Here is a 24,507-nt window from a genome sequence, read left to right on the forward strand (position 1 = left end):
ATTTAATTGAGAAAGCAAAAGAAAGCATGATTTCCATTTGTGTATTTGTGCTATTCTGCTATACCACAATGCCACCTAGAGGTTATGTAGCGGGAGAGCAGGAAAGGAAATGCTCCTCATGTAGTGCTCAGATTTCAATTCTACAACAAAACCAAAAGTAGATACAGCCAATTAACAGCCTCATGTAGAAAAGCTGAGAAACTAGGGGATGAACTCTTAGATACATCACCTTACTTGTATGGTGTAGGGACCATGGAATTGTAGCCATAAGGAACAATTCACCAGATGCTGGTGAATTGAATTTACCTTTACACAACTCACCTATACAGCCAACAGGTGTTTCATATCATATGAGGCTTGAGCAAACATATGCAGCAACAGTGCTTGTCAGAATCTATGCTTCTAATGCTCAGAAAGATACTATACATTACTGGACATGTCTTTTATCAGAACACCTCAGCTCCATATAAAAGAGAATAGATATCACAGCTTCAGAGTCTTTTGCATTTTTGGAAGGGGGTTGATTCAGCTATTCCACCCACTTACTGATATTAGGATAGTTTAACACTGCTTTTCTGCCCAGATTATTTGTGTCATTAAAGTGGAATTATATACTTGTGGCTTTAAAAATCGTGCAAAGATTCCATCTGGGTCCTGACTGTAGTTGCCCATTGAACCACAAACCTTCCAAAAGTGGGTTGGTCTGTTTATTTATGTATTTATTATTACATTTCTGTACCACCCGTTAGCCAGAATTGTCTGGGCAGTTTACAAGGCAAAGTTTAAACTGTAATTATATACAATAACATGGTAAAACATAATATAAAACCGTAAGTTTAAAACAGAATAAAAGCAAAGAATTGTGCACCCAGTTACTATCTGGACCCTAGCAGGTGGATTTTCAATGTAACCTGTTCATCATCACCAAACCTCACTCCAGGTCAAAGCAATGTCCGTCACATGCTCCAGAGGTTGTGTGGATTTCAGCATCACCATTCAGTGGCATCCAAGTAAGAAATTAACTTTTAAATATATACTATCTTACAAGAGGTTGCACTGCCATTCCATATATTGTCAGCATTCGCATCTGCACCTTCTTATGCACACATCATTGGTTTTTACTTTGTGTGCAAGATAAGAAAAGAGTAATTTAAAATGTTTTCTTGCTTTTTTGCAGTTTCTGCCATTAGCACTAATTGACATTTATTGCTTGCTATGTCACTTCAAAACCCATTTAAGATTCCTATTGTTCTCTGTGCCACTTAAATGGAAAGCCATTTAGGGCTTCTGAGTAATAATTATCTTAGCACTCTGAGTCCAGTCATGATACCTCTGCTACTCTGCACTCTATTCCCATCTTGGAGAATGATATTAATCAATAAGGGATAAACTCTTAGACTTAGCTTTATAACACAGTGCACCAAATCACTCATCTTTTTTTGTTGTTGTTCAAAAAAAACGAGTAACCGTTTTTCCCCACATTCTTTAACATCAGTTGCTTTGTCACCCTCTCGCTATTGATTCGTGCATCTTGTTAAGCATTTTCTGAACCAAAGAATTAATGAACCAGCAGGATAACATCAGCTGCTGCCTTTTCAGACCTACATTTGCATTTTAATTCTTTAACTTGGGGTTTAATCATAGCTGTGTTGTGTTAAATCTTAACACTGGAAGCTTCTGAATTTCTCCATTTTCAAGGCTGTGTTGGGAGCTGCTTTTCACAAAGTTAAGTTTTACAAAAATGCATGCCCACCAGTCCCTGCAGGTATATAATGGGGTTAATGGCTTTCCTGGAAGAAAGTCCCATTGATTCCATGGAACTCTTTCACAGAACTCCTGTTTAGTCATTTGCCTATATGGAAATGATTGTATGGAGAGGGACAGAATTAGGGTCACTCCTCGTCTCAGAAGGCAATGCAACCAGGCATCTGTTCTGATAGGGGGCTGGACAAGGAGCCCTCTAGGCACACCCTGCACCATCCTAGTGGGCCTCACCCAGCAGCAGCAGGCAGAGGTCCCTTTCTTTCTTTTTTCAAACCACTTTTACTATGATGGCAAATGTACCACCAAGCCAAGTGCTGGAGCTGTCCACCATCTTATTTTCCCCAGAATGCCTCCAGGCCCTGATGTAGCAGGGCCCAGAGACATTCTGGGAAAATGAAGATAGTGGATGGCTGCAGCTTTGCCTGGTGCTTTCCTTCACAGTGCACCCACCACTCTAGCAAAACAAATTGGATATTGGGCCACTGACATTCCCAGAAGGCTCCAGCATTTTCCTGATTATACCAGGTGATGATGTGGGGCCCGTCCCTGACCTCCATGCACACAGGGGCCCACTTATAGTGCCTACGTGAATACAGCCAAAGCCCATAGGCTCCAGGACCTGCAATCTATACTTTACCTCAGCGTTGGGTCCTTGGCCTAATTTCATGTGACCCTCAGACTAATTTCAAAAGCCCTCTGCATGCAACCATTTCAGACCTCTGGCAAGAGCAACCTGGCCCTTCCCTGGCAGCCTGCGGTGTGGGAAGAAAAAGGAGAGGGAAAAGTAGGTAGCAGAAAGTGAAAGGGGGTGACCCACTCACTTTTTGTTCTGGCTCCACCCACCACTGGCTTTAGCCCAGCCCACCCATGCCCTTCCTAAAGAGATCATAGGTAGAGAAGCCTAAATGTGTTTGAGTGTGTATGTAGAGGCTCCTTGCAAACAGGACCCTCGAACACATAGTGGTCAAGAGCAGGGCACTGGGCTCAGTTCCAACACCAACACCCCACATACATTCATTTCTGCATGGCTGAATGCCTGAACATCGATGCTGTGATTCTTGAGCCTGCTGTGTACATGAGTGTCCTGATGTATGCACAGTGCCACTTCATATGAAGCTTATGCCATATTTTCACTAAAGTGAAAAGGGCAGCCCCTAGTTGTGCAAAATGCTACATCCATTAGAACTCTGTGCAGCTTTGCATTATGATCCATGGGTCTGGAGCCCTGTGCTAGACACCAACAGCCAAAATGGCAGCATTTCAGGATGAACGGACTGCTCTGCTTTAGCCTATGGATAATGATGGTCACTTCAGCTTCTGTGCAAAACCACAGTACTGCAAAAACTGCTCTGAAGACAATAGTTGCATTGTCAGTGTAGGGGATTACCCAGTGGTGTCTGGGTAAATTTTGAAGTGCAAGAACTCATCGTGACAGTCCCCAGGGAGGGTCCAAGAATTCAGGCAGCTCTGTTGATCCATATCCACAAACCAGTTCTAGCAGTTTCCATCCCCACCAGGAGCAGGTCTTTTGTAAAGCCAATCAGTCTTCCACCTCAAGCCACCCCAAAATGCTTTTCATTAGACCAGGAAAAATATATATTGTTGCTGAGAAAATGCATTACTCCCTAGCTACCATGAGGATTGCAGCCAAGCTCAGAGGGAACAGGGAATGCTGGGGTGGGGGGCAGATGTTGTCAGCAACCCTGCTAATAAAGAAGTGCTGGCACTGCATCCCTGAGAGCCCTGGCTCCACTACAGCACTGGAACGGCCTTGTCAACATGGGGCAGAAGGGCTGGTTCTTTGGAGCTCCACTATACAGAAGGGCTTCCCCTTTTATCTTCAACAGAGGAAACAGCTCTGCACAAAGTGGTGTCTCCCTCCATCGAAGTGAACAGGGAAGCCCATTCATGTGGGAGCTCCTTGTAGTTCCTGCTATTATCAGCCCAAATGTAATGTAATGACCTGCTGCCACTTACCATATCAGAGATCACATCCTTGTAAAACATCTTTAAAAAAAGAAGTATCCAGTCAGAATAAACTAACAAAGCCTATATAATCAAGCTTCACAACTTCGAATCTTTGAAGATCATTCCTGAATTAGGAAAAAAAACATCTCGGAGAAGCCCCGATTCTGTGAGGATAACGCCTTAATTTAAAAAAAAAACATCCTGAGCAGGGGATAGGAGGGGGCAAAACTTAGTCTCATTTGAAGGGATAGAACAACCCCCTGCTCAGTGCAGGAAGCCTGATTCCCAGGCGGTCGCCCATCCAACTACTGATCGGGCTGACCCCACTCAGCATCTGAGATCAGACAAGCGAGCGCAGGAAAACAGCACAGCACTCAAGTGTGAACCAAGCTCGTGCATTCGTTGAAGCACTGCAACGGGGAAAATGGGTGAGTGTGAATGATCACGTTTAATGTGAGAGCGTTTAACCCGACAGGACACCGAACTCATTGCAATGGTGGGCGCAATGTAGATCGGCCCTATGTTTAGAAATATGTATTTAAATGCAATTTCCATGCAGGCTTTTTTTAAATGCCGATTAAAATGGAAATGGGGCAGAACAGTCTTACAGGTGAATGAATGTGAACACAGCACAGACTGGAAATAAATGGATTCACCCCCTTACTCTCTCCCCCCCCCTTTGTTCTACCCAGCTAGGTAACTGCATGATGTGTTTTTAAACCAATAAGCCACAAGATCAGTTCCTCAGCAAGCATTGCTGAATATAATTTCCTGTTCCCATTTCCACCAATTTTGCCATCTACCATGCAAAATATTACAGAATTAGATTGCATATTTGAGAGCACATTTAAAGTACTAAAGTTTTTCAGATTGCATCATTGTGCGTGATACTTTTATTAGGGATAAGCCTCTGAATTATAGGCAGAAAAATTAATCAATGACAAATACAAAATGATCAGTGTTGTCATTTCAAAAATAATGTCCTATTTTAAGCTGAAACAACTAGGGTGGTAGGCATGAAAAATGCAATGATAATAACCCAGAGCAACCAGAGTTTAGACAACTGGTCTGATTTTAATCAAAACATTTATTAAACTTCAGAACACAGCACCATCACATATTGTAGTGGGGGGAGATTTCATTACTTTGTCAATGCTATTTACAAGACTCTAGCTTCATAAGGAAACCAAGAATGATTGGTCTCTGTGCTTCAGGCCATCTTGCATTCTGCAAATGATGTGACTGTGAAATTCCACTATAAATTGGAACTGCAAATGCATATGCCTTAAGAGAAAGAAACCCAACAGTTATTCCTGCTATTTTCCCAGCATCAGTAGTCATCACTTGACATTATCATTTCTAGTAGGGTCACTATGATATGACAGCTTTCTATTATTATAGCGTACAATCACTCTGCCATATAATGCATTACATAAGCATTATACTGAATATCTAGGCAGCTTCTGTTTAATCAAAACTGATGTGTGCCATTACAGAAGTCTGCATATAACAACATTCACTATTGAAGAGTTGGGAAAGAGAGGAACCTGATAAATTAAAGCTGCTTTCTTTTCTCAAGGACAAAGTGGTAAATCTTCGATGGTGCTCCAGTGGTTTCACTGTTGGTTCATGGTAGTTGTTCATATGCTCTGAAAAAGATAGTGCTATAATGTTAGTTCATTGCTGGGGAACTTTGACTTGGAATTGTGTTAGGTATTGCTTCCTTTTTACATGAGGCTTTTATTTTATTGTCTGGTATTTTATGGTTTTAATTGTTATGAATTGCCCAGAGAGCTTCAGCTATTGGATGGTAAGTATAATAAATAAATAAATAAATAAATAATATTGTGGGCTCATGATTGCTCATTCACGATAGTCTGCAGGTCCTTTACATGGTATCATCATCTTCCAAAGCCTCTCCCGTGCTTTGTATCCATTTCCACAGCTTTTTTAGATCCAGGAAAGTGTGGTATTATTTAGAAATGATGGAATAAGACTCTCGTGTAATTGTGCAATTCTGCTATACTACAGAGCCATCTAGTGTTTGTGAAATGAAACATATAAAAAGGCAGAGAAAGAAAAACCCCAGGAAAAAAAAAACGTGTAAAGGAGCCAATCTTAATGCCACAAAGAATCTGGAAGCAAAAGCCTCAGTAAAGGTGTGGATTAAAAGCCTCATGTAGAAAAGCCCTAAATGGGCTGATGTAGAGGAGGTCTCAAGGCAGGATCCCCAGTACAGGATCTTCTGAGGCTGTTCTATTCTCAAAATGTCACAAGAGAAAGGCATTCAATGCAGCAAATGACTGCACTTCTCAGACATGCCCTGAATTTCTCAAGGTTCCAATAGGTTTTGGAAAAGTGACAGGTTTTGTTCCATGGAGACATTCTGCAGACTGCAAATTAAACTCCTCAACTCTCTGAGGAAGGAAACCTGTTTTCTGAAAAGTGCCAGGCCTCAATAAGTTCAGGCATGCCTGCTTCTGCTTCTGCTTCTCCTCTGGTCATTTGCTCTTCTGTGTCCTGCCACCACCTGAGGTGAACTTGGCAAGTACTCTGCAGTGTAAAGCACCTTCTCCATAGTAGCATCCAGGCTCTGCAACTGCCTTCCTCAGGGGACTTGTTTAGTCTCTTCCTTCCCAGACTTCAGAAAGACTGTTAAACTCGTTTTGTTGAAATGTGCTTAGTTTTTATGCTCTCCGGTTTTGCTGGCTGGGAGCCATGCTGGCTGGGGCATGCTGGGAGCTGTAGGCCATTTTTATATCTAAACATGCAGAGGATTGTGCCCTTAGTTGTTGTTTTTTAATTATGTTTGTGAGCTGCTTTGGGAGCCCCATATGACCCCGAAAAGTAGCATATTAATGTTTATACAAATAAATAAATGCACAGCTCTTGGCTCTTTGGGGCCTCCCAGAAAAGGATTTTTTCTCCCTTTTTTCACACCGGAATAAAAGTACCATTTATTTTCAAGGCTGATAACCTAGAAAGATGTAGTGGCCAACTTGTAACTCGCGTGAGAAAATTCAGTATCATTCACAGTCAATAGCTTTTATGGATTTGCCATTTCGTGTAGTTATTAATACAACCTCCAATCATTGAACGTGAATCCAGTTGTACTCCTGTTTCTCAAACCATTCATCAGCCTTACAGTAAGTGTGTTCACTGCAGCTTGTTATTCAGCCAATCAGTATTTGATTACATATTAATATTGCCTACACTATCTGGACGCTGGAATGCCAATGTTCTAAACTTGACAAATTTTGTCTGGCCTTGCCGGTCCATTAAGAATGTGTTGTTGCCAAGGTGCCTCCCCCACCAAAGGACAGGGTCTCGCCCCTGACCTCGTACTGCTCCTCTGAAATGCAGCATGAGGTCAGGAGAAAATCTCCTGCTCCTCTCTCCAGCTCTGAACCTGGAGTGGGGAGAGGACAAGCCCCCAACAGCTTAGAGCCCTGCTCTGCCTCTGTGCCTAATGGGCACTCCGAGCTTGGCACAGAGGCCTGTCCATGCACCTTCCATCTCCACCTCGGAAATGCCAATGGCAGCCAAGGATGCATCACATATGCACACATTACAAAAGAGAAGAACGGTGTGGTCAGTGTACCTGCCCATGTATATCCGTACATGAACCAATATACTAGTTCTAATAGACCTAGCATAAAGATAATGAAAGATGGAGATTGAACAAGTTACTTTTTGACAGTTAAGGAATATTAGGAGGCACCATGGGAATGGCAAGGCAAGGGATTGGGGTGCTATGCAGCCGATGGAACCTGAGTGCTGGTCGAAATGGTAGTCTGGGGCAGAAATTGATAGATTAAGGAGGAAGAGAGAAGAAATAGCGAATAAGTGGTTATAATTATTTGGGTTCAGAGTAAGTGGGACCCAGAGGATGTCACTTCCTTGTTGGTTACAAATAGTTGGAAAAATGCTATGGGCACAGGCTAGCCCCAAGGTTTCTCAGGTTTTAGTTACAAATTCAGAAATGAAGCAAAAGCCTCAAGTGATTTTGAGCTTTCCTACACAAGGCATTTATCATGCATTATCATTCCCTGCTCATGGTTGTTTATAGGTTGGTTCTTTAGATGATGATATGACCCTACAGTTTTGCTTCTTTGTCCAACCAGCACTTCGGGCAAAAAAAATTTAGAGCAGGGAAATTGCAGCATTTAATTGTGAATGTGAAACAAACTCTTTTTTCACTGTGTATTCATGCTATTCTGCTATACCACAGTGCCACCTAGAGGTTATGTAGCAGAAAAGCAGGAAAGGAAACACCCTTCGTATAGTGCTTGGATCTCAGTTCTGTGACAAAACCAAAAGTAGATACAGCTGATTAACAGCCTCATGCAGAAAAACTCTTAGGCAGTCTGAGGAGCTAAATTTTCCAGGGACAGCCAGTGGCGGATATATCCAAACAGAGTTGGCCTTGTGGCCTTTTAGTCTTTGTGGTGATGATGGGGAGAGCAAATGGAGGCTTAGCTGGACCCCAGAACTACCACAATTTGGTTTTTAAACATTTAGACTGGAGAACTGAAAAATGGGGCTCCTCCTAAAAAGGTTTTTAAATGGATGGTTAAAATGGTTATGCTGGGCTTGAGAACTTTGACAGCAGCTTCTCAGTGCTCTAGGCTAGGGATGTATGAGAAATTCATTTCACTTCATTTTTTAATCAGGATTTACCCAGGTTGCACCTTCTGTCATTGATTCTGAGTGCAGGGAGATAGTTAGCAGCTCAGATTCAGAAGAGGAGCCACCAGAACTGGGGGAGGCATTTTCACAAGCCAGTTCAGATATGGGCAGGTGTGCTTCTCAGGTCACCAACTCCCAGATGAAGCTTCCCCCTTGCCACCCTCTGTGAGAAGCAGCGAGCAGGAGGAGGGGACTGAGGACTGTGACCTAAGAGACGTGAGGTGGCGGCGCAGAGCTAAGAGGGAAATGTCAGGGGCAGAGCTCAGACAGTCGACCCAATTAGCAATGTGTGAGAGGCTACACAGGGGAGCATCACGTGAGGGACAGGACCTCCCTCCCTAAGTTAGCCTAGCCAGAAAGCCTCCCTTTCAAACTGCGGGCAACTTTCAGTGATCCCATTTGGATCCCCTGTTGTCATTGATCCTCTGGTTGTAGCCAGAGAGTCTTCGAGGATTTGCATCTGTAATGAACCTGTGAATAATGAATTAAAGGCAAGAGACTGAAGCCTCTCTATTTGTGTGTGAGAGAGTGCTTAAGGATAGAGGGGGCCAAGGGATTTGTGACACCTTCTGGACCAAACACGGGCTCAGGTGCAATCTGCAGTCAAGGTCCATACATTTCCAGGCTTGTGATTCACGGACCCAGAACAAATTTGTTGAACAGCATGCATACATTTGAAAAATGCCCATGAAAAAAATGTGTACTTTTGAAAAATGCATACAAACATGCTTTAATCAATGGGAGAAGAATGCATACATTTCAAAAATGTGCACAACTGTTATGCACATTTAGAAAAATATGCATGAAAATACACATGACTTTTCCTGCAAAAAGAAGAAAACAAAGACTGCAATCTGATACTGTCATGAGCTGGAACAAAGTGGAATCTGGAGAACTTGGATGCACTCGAGATTTGCTTGTATGCACATCCCTGGTCTAGGCCCCCTGTTTGACCACTACCATTGGACTCAAAGCTGACAACTCATATGTCCAGGTTGCCTCCCTCTACAAGGCACCAAAAATGGAAGTAGGAAGCTCACAGCTTATGCTTCCTTATGCCTGGAACCCAGCAGGCATTTTACCAGATTTTTTTCCTCTGGGTATAGAAGGCAAACAGATCCCTGTAGGCAAATGAGGAATCAAAATGGTTCAAGAAGAAATCGGGGAACTCTGGCCCTGCAAATGGGGAATAGCCACCAGCTTGGAGTGGAGCATTATGCTAGGAAAGGATCATGAGCAGTCTTAGAGCTGAGCGAAACCTACAAGCATGAGGGCTGTCCAAGCAAAAAGAACAACTGGTGCCCAAACTCCAAGGCAATTACAGGTTTTGGAACAAAGAGTGCAAAAGACATAATGGTTCCAAGCCTGGACTCAGGATGGGTCAGTACAAAGGGAACAAGAGTTTGGCTCTGGGGAGTGAAAAAAAGTTCCGGGAGGTTTCTAGCCACTTGATAGAGCTCCATCTAGCAAGCTATATATGGCAGGAGCAGTGTATTCAAAACAAAAGGTATCATGAGGGTTGCCCAGGTGGCATCTGAACCTGTTGACCTGTCTAGCGGGTGCGAACTTTTCAGGATTGGGCCACATTTCCTGCCAAGGGTCTGGACTGGCCAATTTAAAGGTGCTCTCATAGTTTGCTGGCTAGATGGTGGCTCAGCAATCACATAGGCATGTACATGTTTCCGTAGCTACATGGGAGTAACTCCCTTTTATCTCATAAATAGAGGAGGCATGTGCACAACTGTTCCTTCCCCACAGCAACCATCAAGGGCCTTATGATTGTTTCTGGCAGCTTTCCTTGCTGCTGCTTCTGGAACAAAATGTATTGTTGAGCCAGGGTGTCAGGGTCATGAAAAAGACAGCACTCAATATTCGTATCCAGGGAGCCAATACATCTGAGCTCCTCTTTGATTTGCTGTTTCTGTGCAAAGGAACAGTAACCAATTTAATACCACAGCCTGTCCCAATGCAAGTGACGAAGGCATTGAGTTCACTTTTCCTCAGCTATGATGAGCTGCAGGAGACAAGGGAGTATTATTGCAATTACTATTATTTATTTATTTTCAGCACCAACAAAAATATCAAATGAAAATCAGATGAGATACTAAGCATTTTGTCTCAGATGTTTTTGTCATCCCTATCAGTTAGTGGTCATGCTATCAACTGGTAAGAAGGTAAAAAAAAGAAAAAGTAAAACAATATTTACCCTCCAGGCATGTCAAAATACGCCTTTGTTGTTGCTCAGTCGTTCAGTCGTGTCCGACTCTTCATGACCCCATGGAAACTTAAAAAGCAAGGATGATTTCCTTTGTTTACTGAGGTCTAGCATTACAAGATCGTCTGCGCAAAAACTTCAGAGCAATAAAAACTCTGCCCCTCTAGAACTGGTAATTTGTAAAGAACAATGTTTCTATTGCAAGCCAATTATTTTATCCACAGTTCCTCTTGAGTTTCCAGATACACCTCTCTCTTTCTCTCTCTCTCTCTCTCTCTCTCTCTCTCATTCACTGTCTCTCTCTCATCAGTGTGGGTCTATAGCCTATACTAACTCTCTTCAGTAAAAAAAAAAGAAAAAGAAGTAAATAGATCACAATAAAAGTGTCTTTTCCCCTGAATTAATAACAGCCTGAAGAACACATATTTCTTCTGGCAGAGATGACGTTTCATGGCATCCCTCTGCTTTTTGTGTGTGGTGATTCTGTTTTGAACCCATTACCTCTGTTTACTGCATGGTTCCAATATATTACCTTGCTTTGCTTCAGCTTTGTTTTTCCCTTAGGCAGCTCCACAGTTTTAATAGGCATTCTTTTAATTTATTAGCTTTGCCATCCAGGACTCCTCAAGTTAGTGCTGCTGTTATTTGCCACCATAATACTCACTTCTTACTTAATTACATTCTTTTGTTTCTGGATCAGAAACTTTATTGTCTGTTTACGCTTTTTTTGCCCTTTTGCTAATTTCCAAGCGTTGTAGTATCTCATCCGTAATTTTAGTTTAGTTTGTCGCTCTGGCAGAGTGAAAGAAACAGATGACCTAGAATGAAAGTGAAACATACCAATTAAAAATGAAATGCGGTAGGTTCAACCCCTCACTTTGGGCAGGTTAAAAGTGCTACCTAATCTACACAGGTTTTAAGGATCTAGATAGCAATCCTGATACAATAATGGGCACATAAATCCCACTGAAATCAGTGGCATTTTGGGCTGTTTTACTCCATGTTATAAGAAACATAAATTGCTTCAAAGAACTTTCCTGTGGCCACTGTCACCAACCACAGAGGAGTGTGTCCTATGCGTTGACGCCATTGCAGGGCGTTTCCATACCACCAATGCCCAGAATGACTAGTAGCAGCAGAAAATGTTTTTATGAAATGTTGAGAAACCATGTGGTCAGGGCTGAGCCAAGACATTTTGTTGGCTGAGGCAAAGGACAAGATGCCCCCACACACACACTCACACATTTCGCTTACCGAAGCTGATCATACCCACATTTTAATCTTACTTCAACACTGGTGACAGGACACTATCCCCCACCTCATCTGAGGGCACCAGGCTCACTTAGGGGAGGCTGACTGGAATACAACAGATCCATCGGCCTACAGACTAGAACACACAGATCCATCCACCAACAGAAGGGGACAGCCAGGCAGCTGCCACCACTGCCCCTGCCACACTGCCCATCCAATGCTGCTTGTTGTTCCTGCCTCACTCTGCCAGCCCTTCATGTGATGAATCATAATTAATGGTGTATAAAAGCCAGTCTGTAGTTTATAGTCCCCACATGGAACAGTTGCCAACTTCATGTTTCATGACAGTTACAAAATATAGATGTGTAGTCTTCACAAAGCTATCATAACATGCAGATTGGGCCAAGCACATGCAAAATTACATGCAGGACTTTGTATCCTAATGAAGGAAAAGGATCTAATTTAATAATTCTGAACATAGGCTAAAGATGGGTCAAAGCAAAGGTACATGGGTTGGTTTTGAACATATGCTCCATTTTGCAAACCAGCTATTCTACAGTACCATTGCAGCAGCTTGCAAGAGCTGCGAAGTGAACAATCCTGTGCATGTTTAGTCAGAAAAAAGTCCTATAATTCGCATCATGCTGGGAGTTGTAGGAGTTTTTTTCTGTCTAAACATGCATATGTTGCACTCTGAATTGTCCATCTACAAAGCAGGGAGGGACTTAGACACTACAAGCTTTTCTACACTAGGCATTTGTTGTGCACTTGGGCTGATCTACACTGTGCCCGCCATCGCAATGAATTCGGTGTCCTGTCAGGTTAAGCACTCTTGCATTAAAACGTGATTATCCACACTCACCCATTTTCCCAATTGTGGTGCTTCATCGAATGCATGAGCTCGGTTCACACTCGAGCACTGTGCTGTTTTCCTGCTCTTAAAGACAGAGGCTCTCATTGGAGGATCAGAAACTCTTCCTGTTTCTGCTGATTCCATGCCCACCACGCTCACAGCTCTCAACGGCCCCATGTCGTCTTCCAGCTACTGATCGCATAGCTTCCTCAGCACTCAATGTTTCCTCAGCAACAAGCAAAGGGCTGGATGTGTGCGCACTTCAAATCTTCAAATTTTCGAATTTTTGAATTTTCGAATCTTCGAAGATCATGCCTGAATTAAGGGGGGGAGAAATTGCGGAGAAGCCACAATTCTTTGGAGATAACACCTTAATTAAAAAAAAAATAACCAAAGCAGAGGATAGAAGGGGGTAAAACTTAGTCTCATTTGAAGGGATAGAATAACCCCCTGCTTAATGCAGGAAGCCTGATTCCCAGGCAGTAGCCCATCCAACTACTGACCAGGGCCGACCCTGCTTAGCTTCCGAGATCAGACAAGTGCGTGCACATCCAGCCCTTTGCGTGTTGCTGAGGAAACATTGAGTGCTGAGGAAGCTATGCGATCAGTAGCTGGAAGACAACATGGGGCCGTCGAGAGCTGTGATTGGACGGGAGGGAAATACAAATACCACCATATATGGACAGGCAGGGGAGGAAACTACAACCAGATATGGTAGCGAAGGCGGAAAATCAGAGCACATTAAGGGGAAATACCAGGATATCAGGGTATTGAAAGCAGGAGCACGGAAGCGGGAAATTCCGGTTCCAATTTGAGGTGGGTACTGCGTAGTGAAAGACGGGCAGTGAAACCTCATTGGAAGCAAAAAAAAAACAACCTGTAAGTGTAGATCAGCCCAGTGTCATTCCCTACTCACAGTTTATGGGTTCTTTAGACAACGTCGTGACGCTCTAGTTTCGCTTCTGTTTGTAAACAGTACTTTTGATGAGTTTTTTTAGAGCAAGGAAAATGGGGTGTTATTTCTGATGGTGAAAGAAAGTGCGATTTCCTCTTGTGTATTTGTGCTCTTCCACTATACCACAGTGCACCTAGAAAAGCAGGAAAGGAAATGTTCCTCATGTAGGGTTCGGACCTCAGTTCTGCGAAGAAACCAAAAGTAGATACAGCAGATTAACAGACTTGTGTAGAAAAGCCCTACTGCATTACATGCTGATCATAATTAAATCAGCCCACATACTCTCAAACTATGTTTCAGCCCACTTTCTAGATGGGTCTCCAACTCCAGAGAACAATTGCAGTTCCAAATGCCCTCAGCCACCTGGCCAAAGAAAGAAGCTGTACATATGCTATTGGTCCAAGGACATGGTCTGAAGACACCTGCTGCAGCATCCCTTCTGAAGCTCAGTAGGGATGTCAGAGAATTCTGCCATGGATTCCAGTGAGGCCAGATTCTTTAGAATCCAGCCCCCAGAATCCATGGCGGAACGGCCTCCCACCCCACCGCCACCCCGTGGAATCTCCCCAGGATGGAACTTAACTGGGGTGGATGCGGCGGGGCGACAGCTCCGGTGGCGGCTCCGGTGGCGGCTCCTGCAGTAGCGGTAATGGTGGCTCCAACTGGTCTCCCGGCCGGCCGTGGCCGGGCTGCTGCGGCTGCCATTTGTGTTCTTGCAGCCGTGATAGGCTACATAAGTATTTACGTAGCCTATCATGGCTGTTTGCAAGGACGCAAATGGCGGCTGCTACAATGGAGCCACCACGGAGCAGAGCCGGCCGGGGAGGATTCCAGGGGGAGGCACAGAGTGCCTCCCCCCCCCCCCGCAGATGCCCCAGCACAGAGCCAGGTAAGGGATTTGTACATCCCTAAAGCTAAGCAGGTTTGGGTCTGTTCTGTGCCTCAATGGGAGACTGCCCAGGAACCCTATGGATACTGTTTTGCCTTCCATAGGGAAAAGGCAGAAAAGAAATAAAATGTTAATGCAGAAGTATAAACTCTAGTCTGAGTAAATCAGCAAGCAAAAGATTTCAGCTATGGATATGTTCAATCTCATAATCTTTCTACTAAACCTTCCTTAAAACTAAACTGCACAAACAGGTAAAAACATATTATGCGGATGTCAAGAGCCATGTCCAACCTGCATCAATGCTATGCTCTCTTGTTTAACTGATGTGTTTGTGCTTTGAGTGAGTTAATGCTGCTAGCCCCTCTTTGGAGCAAAAGCACCTTTTCCATTTGTCAGGGCTGCACACAGATTCATTTCTCATCTGAGATGAGCAAGCAGAGTTGCCACCTTGTAGATTGCTCATTAAGAGGTAGATTGGGGCCACAAACTCATTTCAGGCATGCCAGTCAAAGGCCATTCCAGTGATAGTGACTCAGACACAGTCACATCCCAGCCTTGCTTGCAACCAACCTTGACACAAATGTTCTAAAGGTAGATAAGCAGCCTCTTCTTAAGTCATCCAGTCCTGTTCCAGAGGCATTTGGGGTGTACACTAAATCTGGTTTCATTTCATTTTCATTTTTTATATTTCTATACCACCCCATAGCCAAAGCTCTCTGTCAGGAGCACCCTAGCGGCCTCTTTCAGTAGACTCCAATAGCCAACTCAAGACACAGACGAAAGGATTCTTTTCAAGGCTTTAATCCTTTTACAACTTAATGACTCTTTCAGATGCTAATCACCAGCGACTAGGCAAGGAGCAGAGTAGCCTATGCTCCGAGTAGGCAGTTGATCCCCGTTTGAAGGAGACCCTGAGCTTATGGGCTAGGGAGAGATCCTCCCTCTTTCCCTTGGGTCCACGGGAGGCGGCCGTTGCTTGCACGCCAAACGGGCGCTACGCCTCCTTTCCGCACCCTCCATCGCTCGTCGCTCTCTGCGTCTGCATCGAGTGTCTAGCAAGCCCCGTTCCTGCACTTTCTCACTGCTAGGATCACTATCTATCTCAGGAATGCCAGCAGGAGGAATCTCTGCCAGCTGCTGTGCCTGTGAGGGTTGAGCTGGCTCCTCTCCCACAGTTCGCTGATGCTCCTCAGAATCAGAACTGCTCTGGGGTTCTATCGGCTCAGTTTCCACCCTGACACTCTCTGGGTGGTTCACAAGCATTAAAAAAAACATTAAAATGCATTATATAAAGTATAAAACCATTCACATAATGACATAGAACAAATAGCACACACAACAACAACAAGAAGAACACATTAAATCTGTTATGCTTAAATCTGTGTCAATAAATCATTCCACACATTTAGCGCTCCTAAATTGCCCCTTTTTATATTATATGTTATGTTTACGTGCATACACCTGGAAACATTTGAGCAGTTCACAAAATATCAATTTCAGCATGTGACTATCAAATTAAGCTGTATTCATATCTTTGTTCCAGATGTCAATTTAGAGGCTCTCAATACTGGGCAAGATCCAGCCAGGTTCTAAGCGCTTACCAAAAAAAAAAAAAGATGTTAAGAAAAGAACTGGAACAGTGACAGTCTCATGTTCTAACACATTTCATTTGGGGCTGCTATGCTTCAATTTATGCAGACTGCAACAATCCACTGTGCTAGGAGGTTAGTTTGAAAGGAGAACACTATATTAATCAGGACTGAACCAAAATGGGGCAGGGGGGGAAGCTTGGTAAAAAAAGGAAAAAAATAACCTGTACAAAATGCATCCATTTCAATTATTTTTTTCAGGGTGGTGAACTGTGAAACAGGGTGAAAATACTCATTCACATTAAGGGTAGGAAGCATTGTTAGCAATCTGGTTTGTTCAATGACATTGACCTATTTCTCACGATCACCACAGCCCGCTGTGGCTAGGGATGTACGAAAGTGACTTACCTTTCGCAGATTATGTTGATGGTGGGGGGGGAGGCGTTCCATCCCTCCCCCCGGAATCCTCGACGGGGGGGAGGCGATCCATTCCTCCCCCCCCCGGAATCCTCGAATGGCCAGTTGTGCTCCACAGCAGCTCCGCGGAGCAGCCAGCCAGGCCCAGCTAGGCCAGAGCCATCCGCAGCCGGATTTCCAGCCGCGGAGGGCTCTGGGGGGGAAAAAACTCGCATACGCAAATGATGGTGGCTACGGCTGCCGCCATTTGCATTCCTTATTTTTGGCCGTCTTAATCTACGTAAATATTTACGTAGACTATGACAGCGAAAATAAAGGGGAACGCAAATAGCATAGCGGGTGCTATTTGCATCCCTTTTTGATTCACCGTTTTAGCCTACATAAATCTTTATGTAGGCTAAAACGGCAAATCAAAAGGGGACGCAAATAGCGCCCGCTACGCTATTTGCGTTCCCCTTTATTTTTGCCGTCATAGTCTACGTAAATATTTACATAGACTAAGACGGCCAAAAATAAGGAATGCAAATGGCGGCGGCCGTAGCCGCCGCCATTTGCGTACACGGGTTTGTGTTTTATTTTAAACCCACCCAGCCATGATAGGCTACATAAAGATTTACGTAGCCTATCATGTCGTGTGTTGTTTTTTTTAACCCAGCCATGATAGGCTACGTAAATCTTTACGTAGCCTATCACGTCTTTTTTTTTTTTTTTACCAAGACTGGAAATGGCGGCAGCAGCTGGTCAGAAGACCAGCTGCCGAAGCCACCACCACCGCAGCTGCCCGGAAGATCCGCCCCAGGTAAGTCTTGTCCCAGGGGGGATCCGCGGGGGGGTGGCAGGCCATTCCGCCACGGAGTTCGGGGGGCCAAATGCGCTGGCATTTGGCCTCACTGAGATCCGTGGTGGAATTCTCTAACATCCCTAGCTGTGGCTTATTTAAGCCATGGTGAGTTGTGGCACCTAGGGGCGCCAGGCTGCCAATTCACACATACACCCGTGGCTTCTTGTGTCATCTGAACCCAGCGAGGGTGGCTTGTTGGGGTGGTTAACAAACCACCCCACAACCCTACAACAGGCAATGGGTTCTGGGTGGTTTGTTGACCACCCCAACAAGCCACCCTCACTGGCTTCAGATGACATGAGAAGCCACACCCAGCTAGGGAAACTATGTAAATCAGTTCATAATGTGACCAGCACATGCAGGGTGATTAACAAGCCACCTGTGGCTTATTAGCCACCCTCTTGTCATGTCAAGCAGCCCATTATTACTTGGCCAGACCTGATTGGCTAAATGGCCCTCGCTCTGCAATGTTGTCACATAGCCAAAATATGGCTGGCTATCTGAAAGCATGGCATCATCATGTTGTCTGCATTATTTCTGAATGGTTGGGGTTGCCTGAAGAAAAAGGTAATTAAAAAAAACTGTGCCAAAGCTGCAGTTGAGATGCACAGCAGCACATAACTCTGAGTCATTTGAATGGGCCTTGCACATGAGATGTTCTCCACTGTTTGCTCCCACATTCTGTAAAATACATGCTGTGCATCTCATCTTGTATCATTGTCACATGTAATAGCAGGACTAACAACAGCATCTTTACTATGAAAATTCTCAGTAGCATAAGTAGAGGCCTATGCATGTACAGTTGAATATTAGGGATGTGCATGGACACACACAGCCCTTCAATCTTGATTTGTCACTTTGGAAAATGGGCCACACCTGCTTGGACTGGTTCAGAGTTAGTCTGCTTCAACTCACTACCAAACCTGAGCTGAGCTTCAGAAATCTGAGGCTTTGGGCTTCTGTTGACTACCATGGGAAATCCAAAATTAGTGATAACCTTTTTCCCCCTTAGTCAGAATCAGATGATATTTGCAGGCATAGTAGCCCTTTGGGAGGGTCTTATACCTAACCAATGTCAAAGAAATAGGTACAGGGGTCCTTTATATTTTCATATGCCTTTATATTTTCATATATTTTTTTTAAAAGGAACTGCTAGTAACTTTTCTATTTCTTGGCAGAACTGGATGAAATTTGCAGGGAGAGTTATGTAGACTCTGTGCTGACCTTCAAATCGATGCACATAGTTCAAGGGCAGAGGCAGTCTGGGAGGGTTCTGCTCCTCCCGGACACATTCACTGAATATCTGAAATGGGAGACAGAACAGAACCTCCATTCAAATAGTTGTGCATTGAGGTGAAAGGAGAAGAGCGAAGGGCATTGTTAGAATATTTCCTGTGTGATCTGAAACCTCAGCATTAGACCAGCCTCTCCCAACATGGTGCTGAACTACAACTCCCACAGTCCTCAGCCAGTATAGCCACTGGCACTGGTGGCTAAGGATTGTGGGAGATTAGTCCAGCACATCTGGAGGGACAGGTAAGAGAAGACTGCATTTAGGGATGTACAGATTTTGTTATATCTGTTCTGCCTCTGTTTTGCAGATTGTCCGGCATCTTTTGTCCCACTGTCTACTCATTGATGGAATCAGATTTTTTGTACAAGAATTTCATTTGTTTGCAATTGCATATTTGCACACTTGTACTAATGTGCATTAGCGCATGTGCACATTTGCACAAATTGTCCCCCAAATTAAAAAAAACTAGTCTGCACGTCCACAGAATCCATGCCACTCAGAAAAAGTGGTCTGCTGTGGAATCTACAGGGCCGATTTTAAAAAGTCCAAACCCATCCCAATCTCTTGCGGATTTCTCCAACATCCTTAGCTGCATTAGACATTCAAGTTTAAATCTCCATTTGCAAATGTGCTATGCAACACCCATAACAAAATTTTGCACTATTAGGCTGTTCTCGCATGGCTGATTAGACTATAATTGCCAGTTTAAAAGAAAAAGAGAGAGATTTTAAATACAATTATCTGTACAATTGATTTAGAACCCATCTTTAATAAGGGTGTTTATGGTCCCAAATTCATTACTGTGTGAATTCAGAGAAGGCAAAGCTGGGAAAAGTGTCCAGGTTTGGGGGTTCTGCTCTTGATATCCTGAGACCGACTGTGATGTCTGAGGTGATTGGCTGGGCTGATTATTCAGCTACAGAGCGAGCTTCAGTTTCCTGTTTTGTGTTCAACTTTCTGGGTAGCCTGAGCCTCTGTCTCTGAGCCTCAAATTCCTCATCAATTAAATAAAGAAAAATAACATGTCCCTGTCACACAGCGATCAAGGATAAAATAGACACAAGTTCATAAGGAGGTCCATTACCAAGACAACAGAAAACTTAAAAGCAACACAGATTGTACGTTCCCCCTTGTTTGTCTGTGTTTTATCTTATATTATAACTGCTTCTACCTTTCTATTCCAGAAACTAATAGCTTTTCCTTGAAAAGAATCTTCCATGATAGCACTCCACATTTTGCCTCTGACCATCATCTGAGTCCACTGTCCTTTTCATTCGTAACCCGGCCTTTGAGGAAATTGTGATCTACTCTCCATGGGACAAATACATTTATGTCACCTGCTTATATCAAAGCCCAATTGGAGTTTATTCATGGGAAATCCAACATCAGATCACAGCAGTTAGGAATTGCATGATACCTGGGCCCTGCCTTGGGCCTTCTAGATGTATCAGACTACGACTCCCAGCATGCCCCAGCCAGCCATGGAGTCAGTTAGATCCTTACAAGCACAAACTCAACTGCAGGTTACCTTTACCTGGATTAACTAGTACAGCGTATTACTAACTCCACGTGACAAGGCAGCTTCTCAAGCACTTCTGTCAAGGATAACAGCCTGCTTTCCTCCATAAGATTGGGTCAGGCTATCACGTCAGATGTGACCACCTGGAATTGTTTGCAATCTAGAGGCTGCTCATCCCTTTGCCCAAGGCCAGACGCAGCCCCTGCTACCTAGAAAGTGCCAACAGCTGGAGGTGGTGGGGAGTTCCAGCCTCTCAGAGGCCAGGGCAGTCCACCCAGGGACTGAGCCAATGACTGGCTGAGGCAAAATCTGCCCTGGGTTGCTAGGGCTGGGCTTTAAAAGTGGGCTAAGGTCGAGGCATGGGGCCTCCCTTCATCTTGGTGGTCCTGGACCTGCAGATGGCTGGTTGCTATCCAGGGAGATCCATACTTAGGTATGCAAGGATAGGCAAGGTAGATTTATTATTTTGCTTGGGTGTGCATTCATGAAGCTCTCTGTATATAGTTAACTGATTTAGCTTTGTACCCTCTGTGTAACTTACTATTTCCATTTTTCCCTTTCCCTCTACCCCTTTATTTTGATCTTAATAAACCTTTATCCAACCTTTAGTTGGTGTGATCTCTCTGCATAACCTCAGTGCTAATTCAGTGCCTCTTGGCTTAAGAGGGTGGCTACTGGGTATTTTGGGGGACTGAAAGGCTGGGGTTGGCCAGTCCTGTTTTTGGTAAGGGGACCCCAGGATCAGGTCCTGGGCTGTCCTCCCTCGCAGGGAGGTTGGGGCCGGTCCCAGCGGCAGGATCCTTTTTCCTTGACAACTTCCAACGTGCATGATTTATATCATGGTCCTGGGTATTATAACACCATAGCCAGGCACTATACTGTGAAATATGGATTTCAATTTACCCAGGACCATTCAGTTGATCAGGCTGAGAGGTTTGGGATCTTATGAGGTGGAGAAGAACACGCACACAACCAATGTAGATGAAAGAAAAGGAGATTTATTGAGATAAAAGAAATAAGCAAAAGTAGAACCCTCCCAGAGAGCTGTACACTCTCTGAGGCTTAAGAGGTTGCACGCCTCTTCGGTAGGAACTTAGTTACCCAAATGTGGTGCATTATGACTGAATATACAGTTAGCCCCTGTTTGTTGCTCAGCTCCAGATCAGATCAGTCCAAGCCACAAATGGCCCACTGAGGCAACGGTGACCCAGAGTCAGCCAGGCCCAAGCCTAACCCTACTGTCTTATATCCTAAACCCAAACGGTTAAGTATGACAGAACAAAGATAACTGCGCCTTATCTAAGCCGCAGACAGTAAAATCCTTTCCCTGAATTTTACCCAACACATACTCACCACATGCTATCAAGTACTTGGCCAGAGCACTTAATACGTGTCCCGTGGATCGAGGGCACTGTTGGTATGTGCACATACAAACAATCCAGATGCAACCACGCCCCTCCTGAACAATGGCAGATTCAGGGCTTTTATGCCCTTTTCCCTCGTTGGGGCTCATGAGATCAAAGAGGGGTTCATTATGTTCTTTGTTGATAATACATCATGTTCCCAATTTCCAGGATTGACATTTGTTGAAGACAGACTGACATCTCCTTCCGATTCCCCAACATTTCTCAAGGTTGCTTCTGTGGTCATCACATGCCATCCTCCTCTTTTATTGGCCCATTTCCATCTTTTGTAACTGATACTTTGGCAATCTTCAGCACATACCAGAGCACCCCCGTTTGGCCTTCCTGCAATAAAGCCATGCATTCTCCATTCACACCTCCCCTTCCTGACCTGGGCTAGAATACTTCATATGCACATGGCATGGAATGGTTAAAAGTTAACCTTTTCACATTTCGTGATGTTCTCAATGGACATGTAAATGTTTTGGGTTACAAAATACATTTCAGGATGTTTACAATTCAGGCTTGTGTTCAGGGTCAAACTTTGCATTCTATTTCTTTTCACACCACATTTGTTACATTGCAAAGAAAACAAGAGTACTTTGTGGCGCCTGAAGTCTACAAGGTTATCTACTGGGAGCAGAAAGAGAAGTTATAGAAAGAAGCAATCTTTATCGACAAAAATGAAGTAAAGGTGGATTTAAGAAATGAGAGAAATTAATAAAAGTGATAAGATACTAGAAGTAAGATATAAACTTAACTATTTAAGGGAAATATATGTAGAAGTGAGGAGATATAGGGAAGACAACAGTAAAAAACAGGAAAAATGAAATCACATTGTATTAATACCACAGTCCCTTCCCACAGTGGTATAAGAGCACTCACCCAGGTCTGTGCACTTGCACAAAGCTGCATACGGTATTCCTCTGCTTCAGCCAAGAAAACGTCATCTAAGGATGAAGGGGTCCATATATCCCACACCTTGCCAGCATGTCAATGGAGCAGAAGAGGGAGCAGGGGATCCAGCTTCCAATTCCCTCCCACTGTTTCTGTAGCCCAAAGGGCTGCTTGAGGAATCCAAACTGTGCCAATTCCGATACAAACTGTCCTGATCCGCACCTCCCAAACGGATGTGTGGGTTGGAATGTGTCCTACTTTGGGATTTTGCATTTCTCTGAATTGCATTTAAAATGGCCTGTTTAGGATAAAGTACACTCTGTGCTGCATACTTTAAGAGAGAGAATGCTTTTAGAAATGTGTTGCGATTGTTGCTGAGTCATTAAGTCGTGTCCAACTCTTTATGACCCCATGGACCATAGCACGCCAGGCCTTCCTGTCCTCCACTCTCTCCCACAATGTGCTCAAGTTCATATTCATTGCATCGGTGATGCTATCCAGCCATCTCATCCTCTGCCGTCCCCTTCTCCTTTTGCCTTCGATCTTTCCCAGCATCAGGGTCTTTTCCAGGGAGTTTTCTCTTCGCATTAGGTGGCCTGTGGCAAAAGATGTTTTAAATATGTATTTAGATACAGATTTTTGGTGCAGGTTTTAAAAAAAATAACTTGCAGATTAATACAGAAACGGGACTGAAGGGATTTAGAAATGAACACATGAGAAAGTGACATGGTACACTATGGACTGTTCATCCTTAGTAGCCCACTACACTCAATTCCCTGTCTGGTTCATTTGAAGTCTTCTAGTGACAATAAGGACTATCTGCCTCACATTTTAGTATTTTATAGGTAATGGTTTCTGCTGTTTTAAATTTTGTATGTTTTAATATTTGTTGTATGTCACCTTGAGTCTTTTTTTTTAAGTTGTCAAAGACATTTTAATTAATTAATGATGACAACGACGACAGCAGCAACAACAATTATGGAACACATGCCTCAATGGGCTTCTCTAAGATAATAATAGCCTGCAAATTTAATGGGACAGTTGCTGAAATTCCAGTCAGAAGTATAAAAACAAGTGCACTTAAAATGATATTGAAAGAACTGAATAAACAGACAAAAGCAATGGGAAAGGAATAAATGCATCTTCTATCTTTCATGTATGCCAAATCATTAAAATGGTACTTGGAGCAATATTGGGTGGGGGAGTAGAAATCAGGTAGGGTTTCAACTAAATCGACATTGTCTCAGCGTGCATGTGTGTGCATTAGACACACAGATATGCTAACTTTTTCAAGATAGATGCAAGGCAACAATCCTTCTTGTGCTCTAGCCGCATTAAAATGAATGGAGTATGTCTGAGCACCTACTGTTTCACTGTGCTTTTTTTCCCTGCCTTGCTATCTGTTCAGGGGTGGGGGTTACCTTGTGGGAGGGAGGGATATAAGTTGGAGTTGCATTTAAAAAAACAAGAAAGAATCTGCTGTTTGCCATACTGCCTGAGCAGGAATCCAATAGCAATAAGTCAGTATGCAGCCACATCTACAGTCTGCAAGCCAGGTTCAAAATTAGGCCCCACAAGCTTTCTCCTCCCTAGCTGGAATGCTAATCAATAGCTTTATTCAGTGCAGGCAGAGAGAGGCAGGAGGGGAGACATTACAAAACGCATCCAACTGCATCAGCTCTTACAAAGGCTAACATGAAACTCGAATCCTTTCTAGCGGGGATGCAAATGAGGCCATCACAAGAGCCAAACAATAGCACTTCACTTCTCAATGGAAAGTGCCAGCCAGCCTTGTGCTTCCCAATATGACAACCGAGCCCTATTGAGCACCCAACCTATTGATCTGTGGATTTCAAAGCTTAACTATGTGGAGACTTCTCTTCTCTCCTCTAGAGGGGGGGAGGAGAAAGGGGCTCCAAGATTCTGACATGTAGCTGCATCTGCATCATAGGGTCGCAGTGCT

General features: G+C 43.9%; 1 long non-coding RNA gene across 1 annotated transcript; it reads right to left on the minus strand.

Annotated features, from left to right (window-relative positions):
* Positions 1-4,808: 4,808 nt before the first annotated feature.
* LOC146357694 (uncharacterized) lies at positions 4,809-23,106 on the minus strand. Its single transcript, XR_014786819.1, has 6 exons — positions 22,533-23,106; positions 13,657-13,879; positions 11,301-11,454; positions 10,628-10,705; positions 5,280-5,381; positions 4,809-5,016 (listed from the first exon to the last, which is right to left on the minus strand). It is a non-coding gene; the product is annotated as an uncharacterized LOC146357694 (long non-coding RNA).
* Between the last annotated feature and the right edge of the window lie 1,401 nt (positions 23,107-24,507).

This window comes from Heloderma suspectum, chromosome 1 (assembly GCF_057233095.1).
Source record: "Heloderma suspectum isolate Gila_16-S chromosome 1, 16-S_ref, whole genome shotgun sequence".
NCBI lineage: Eukaryota > Metazoa > Chordata > Lepidosauria > Squamata > Helodermatidae > Heloderma > Heloderma suspectum.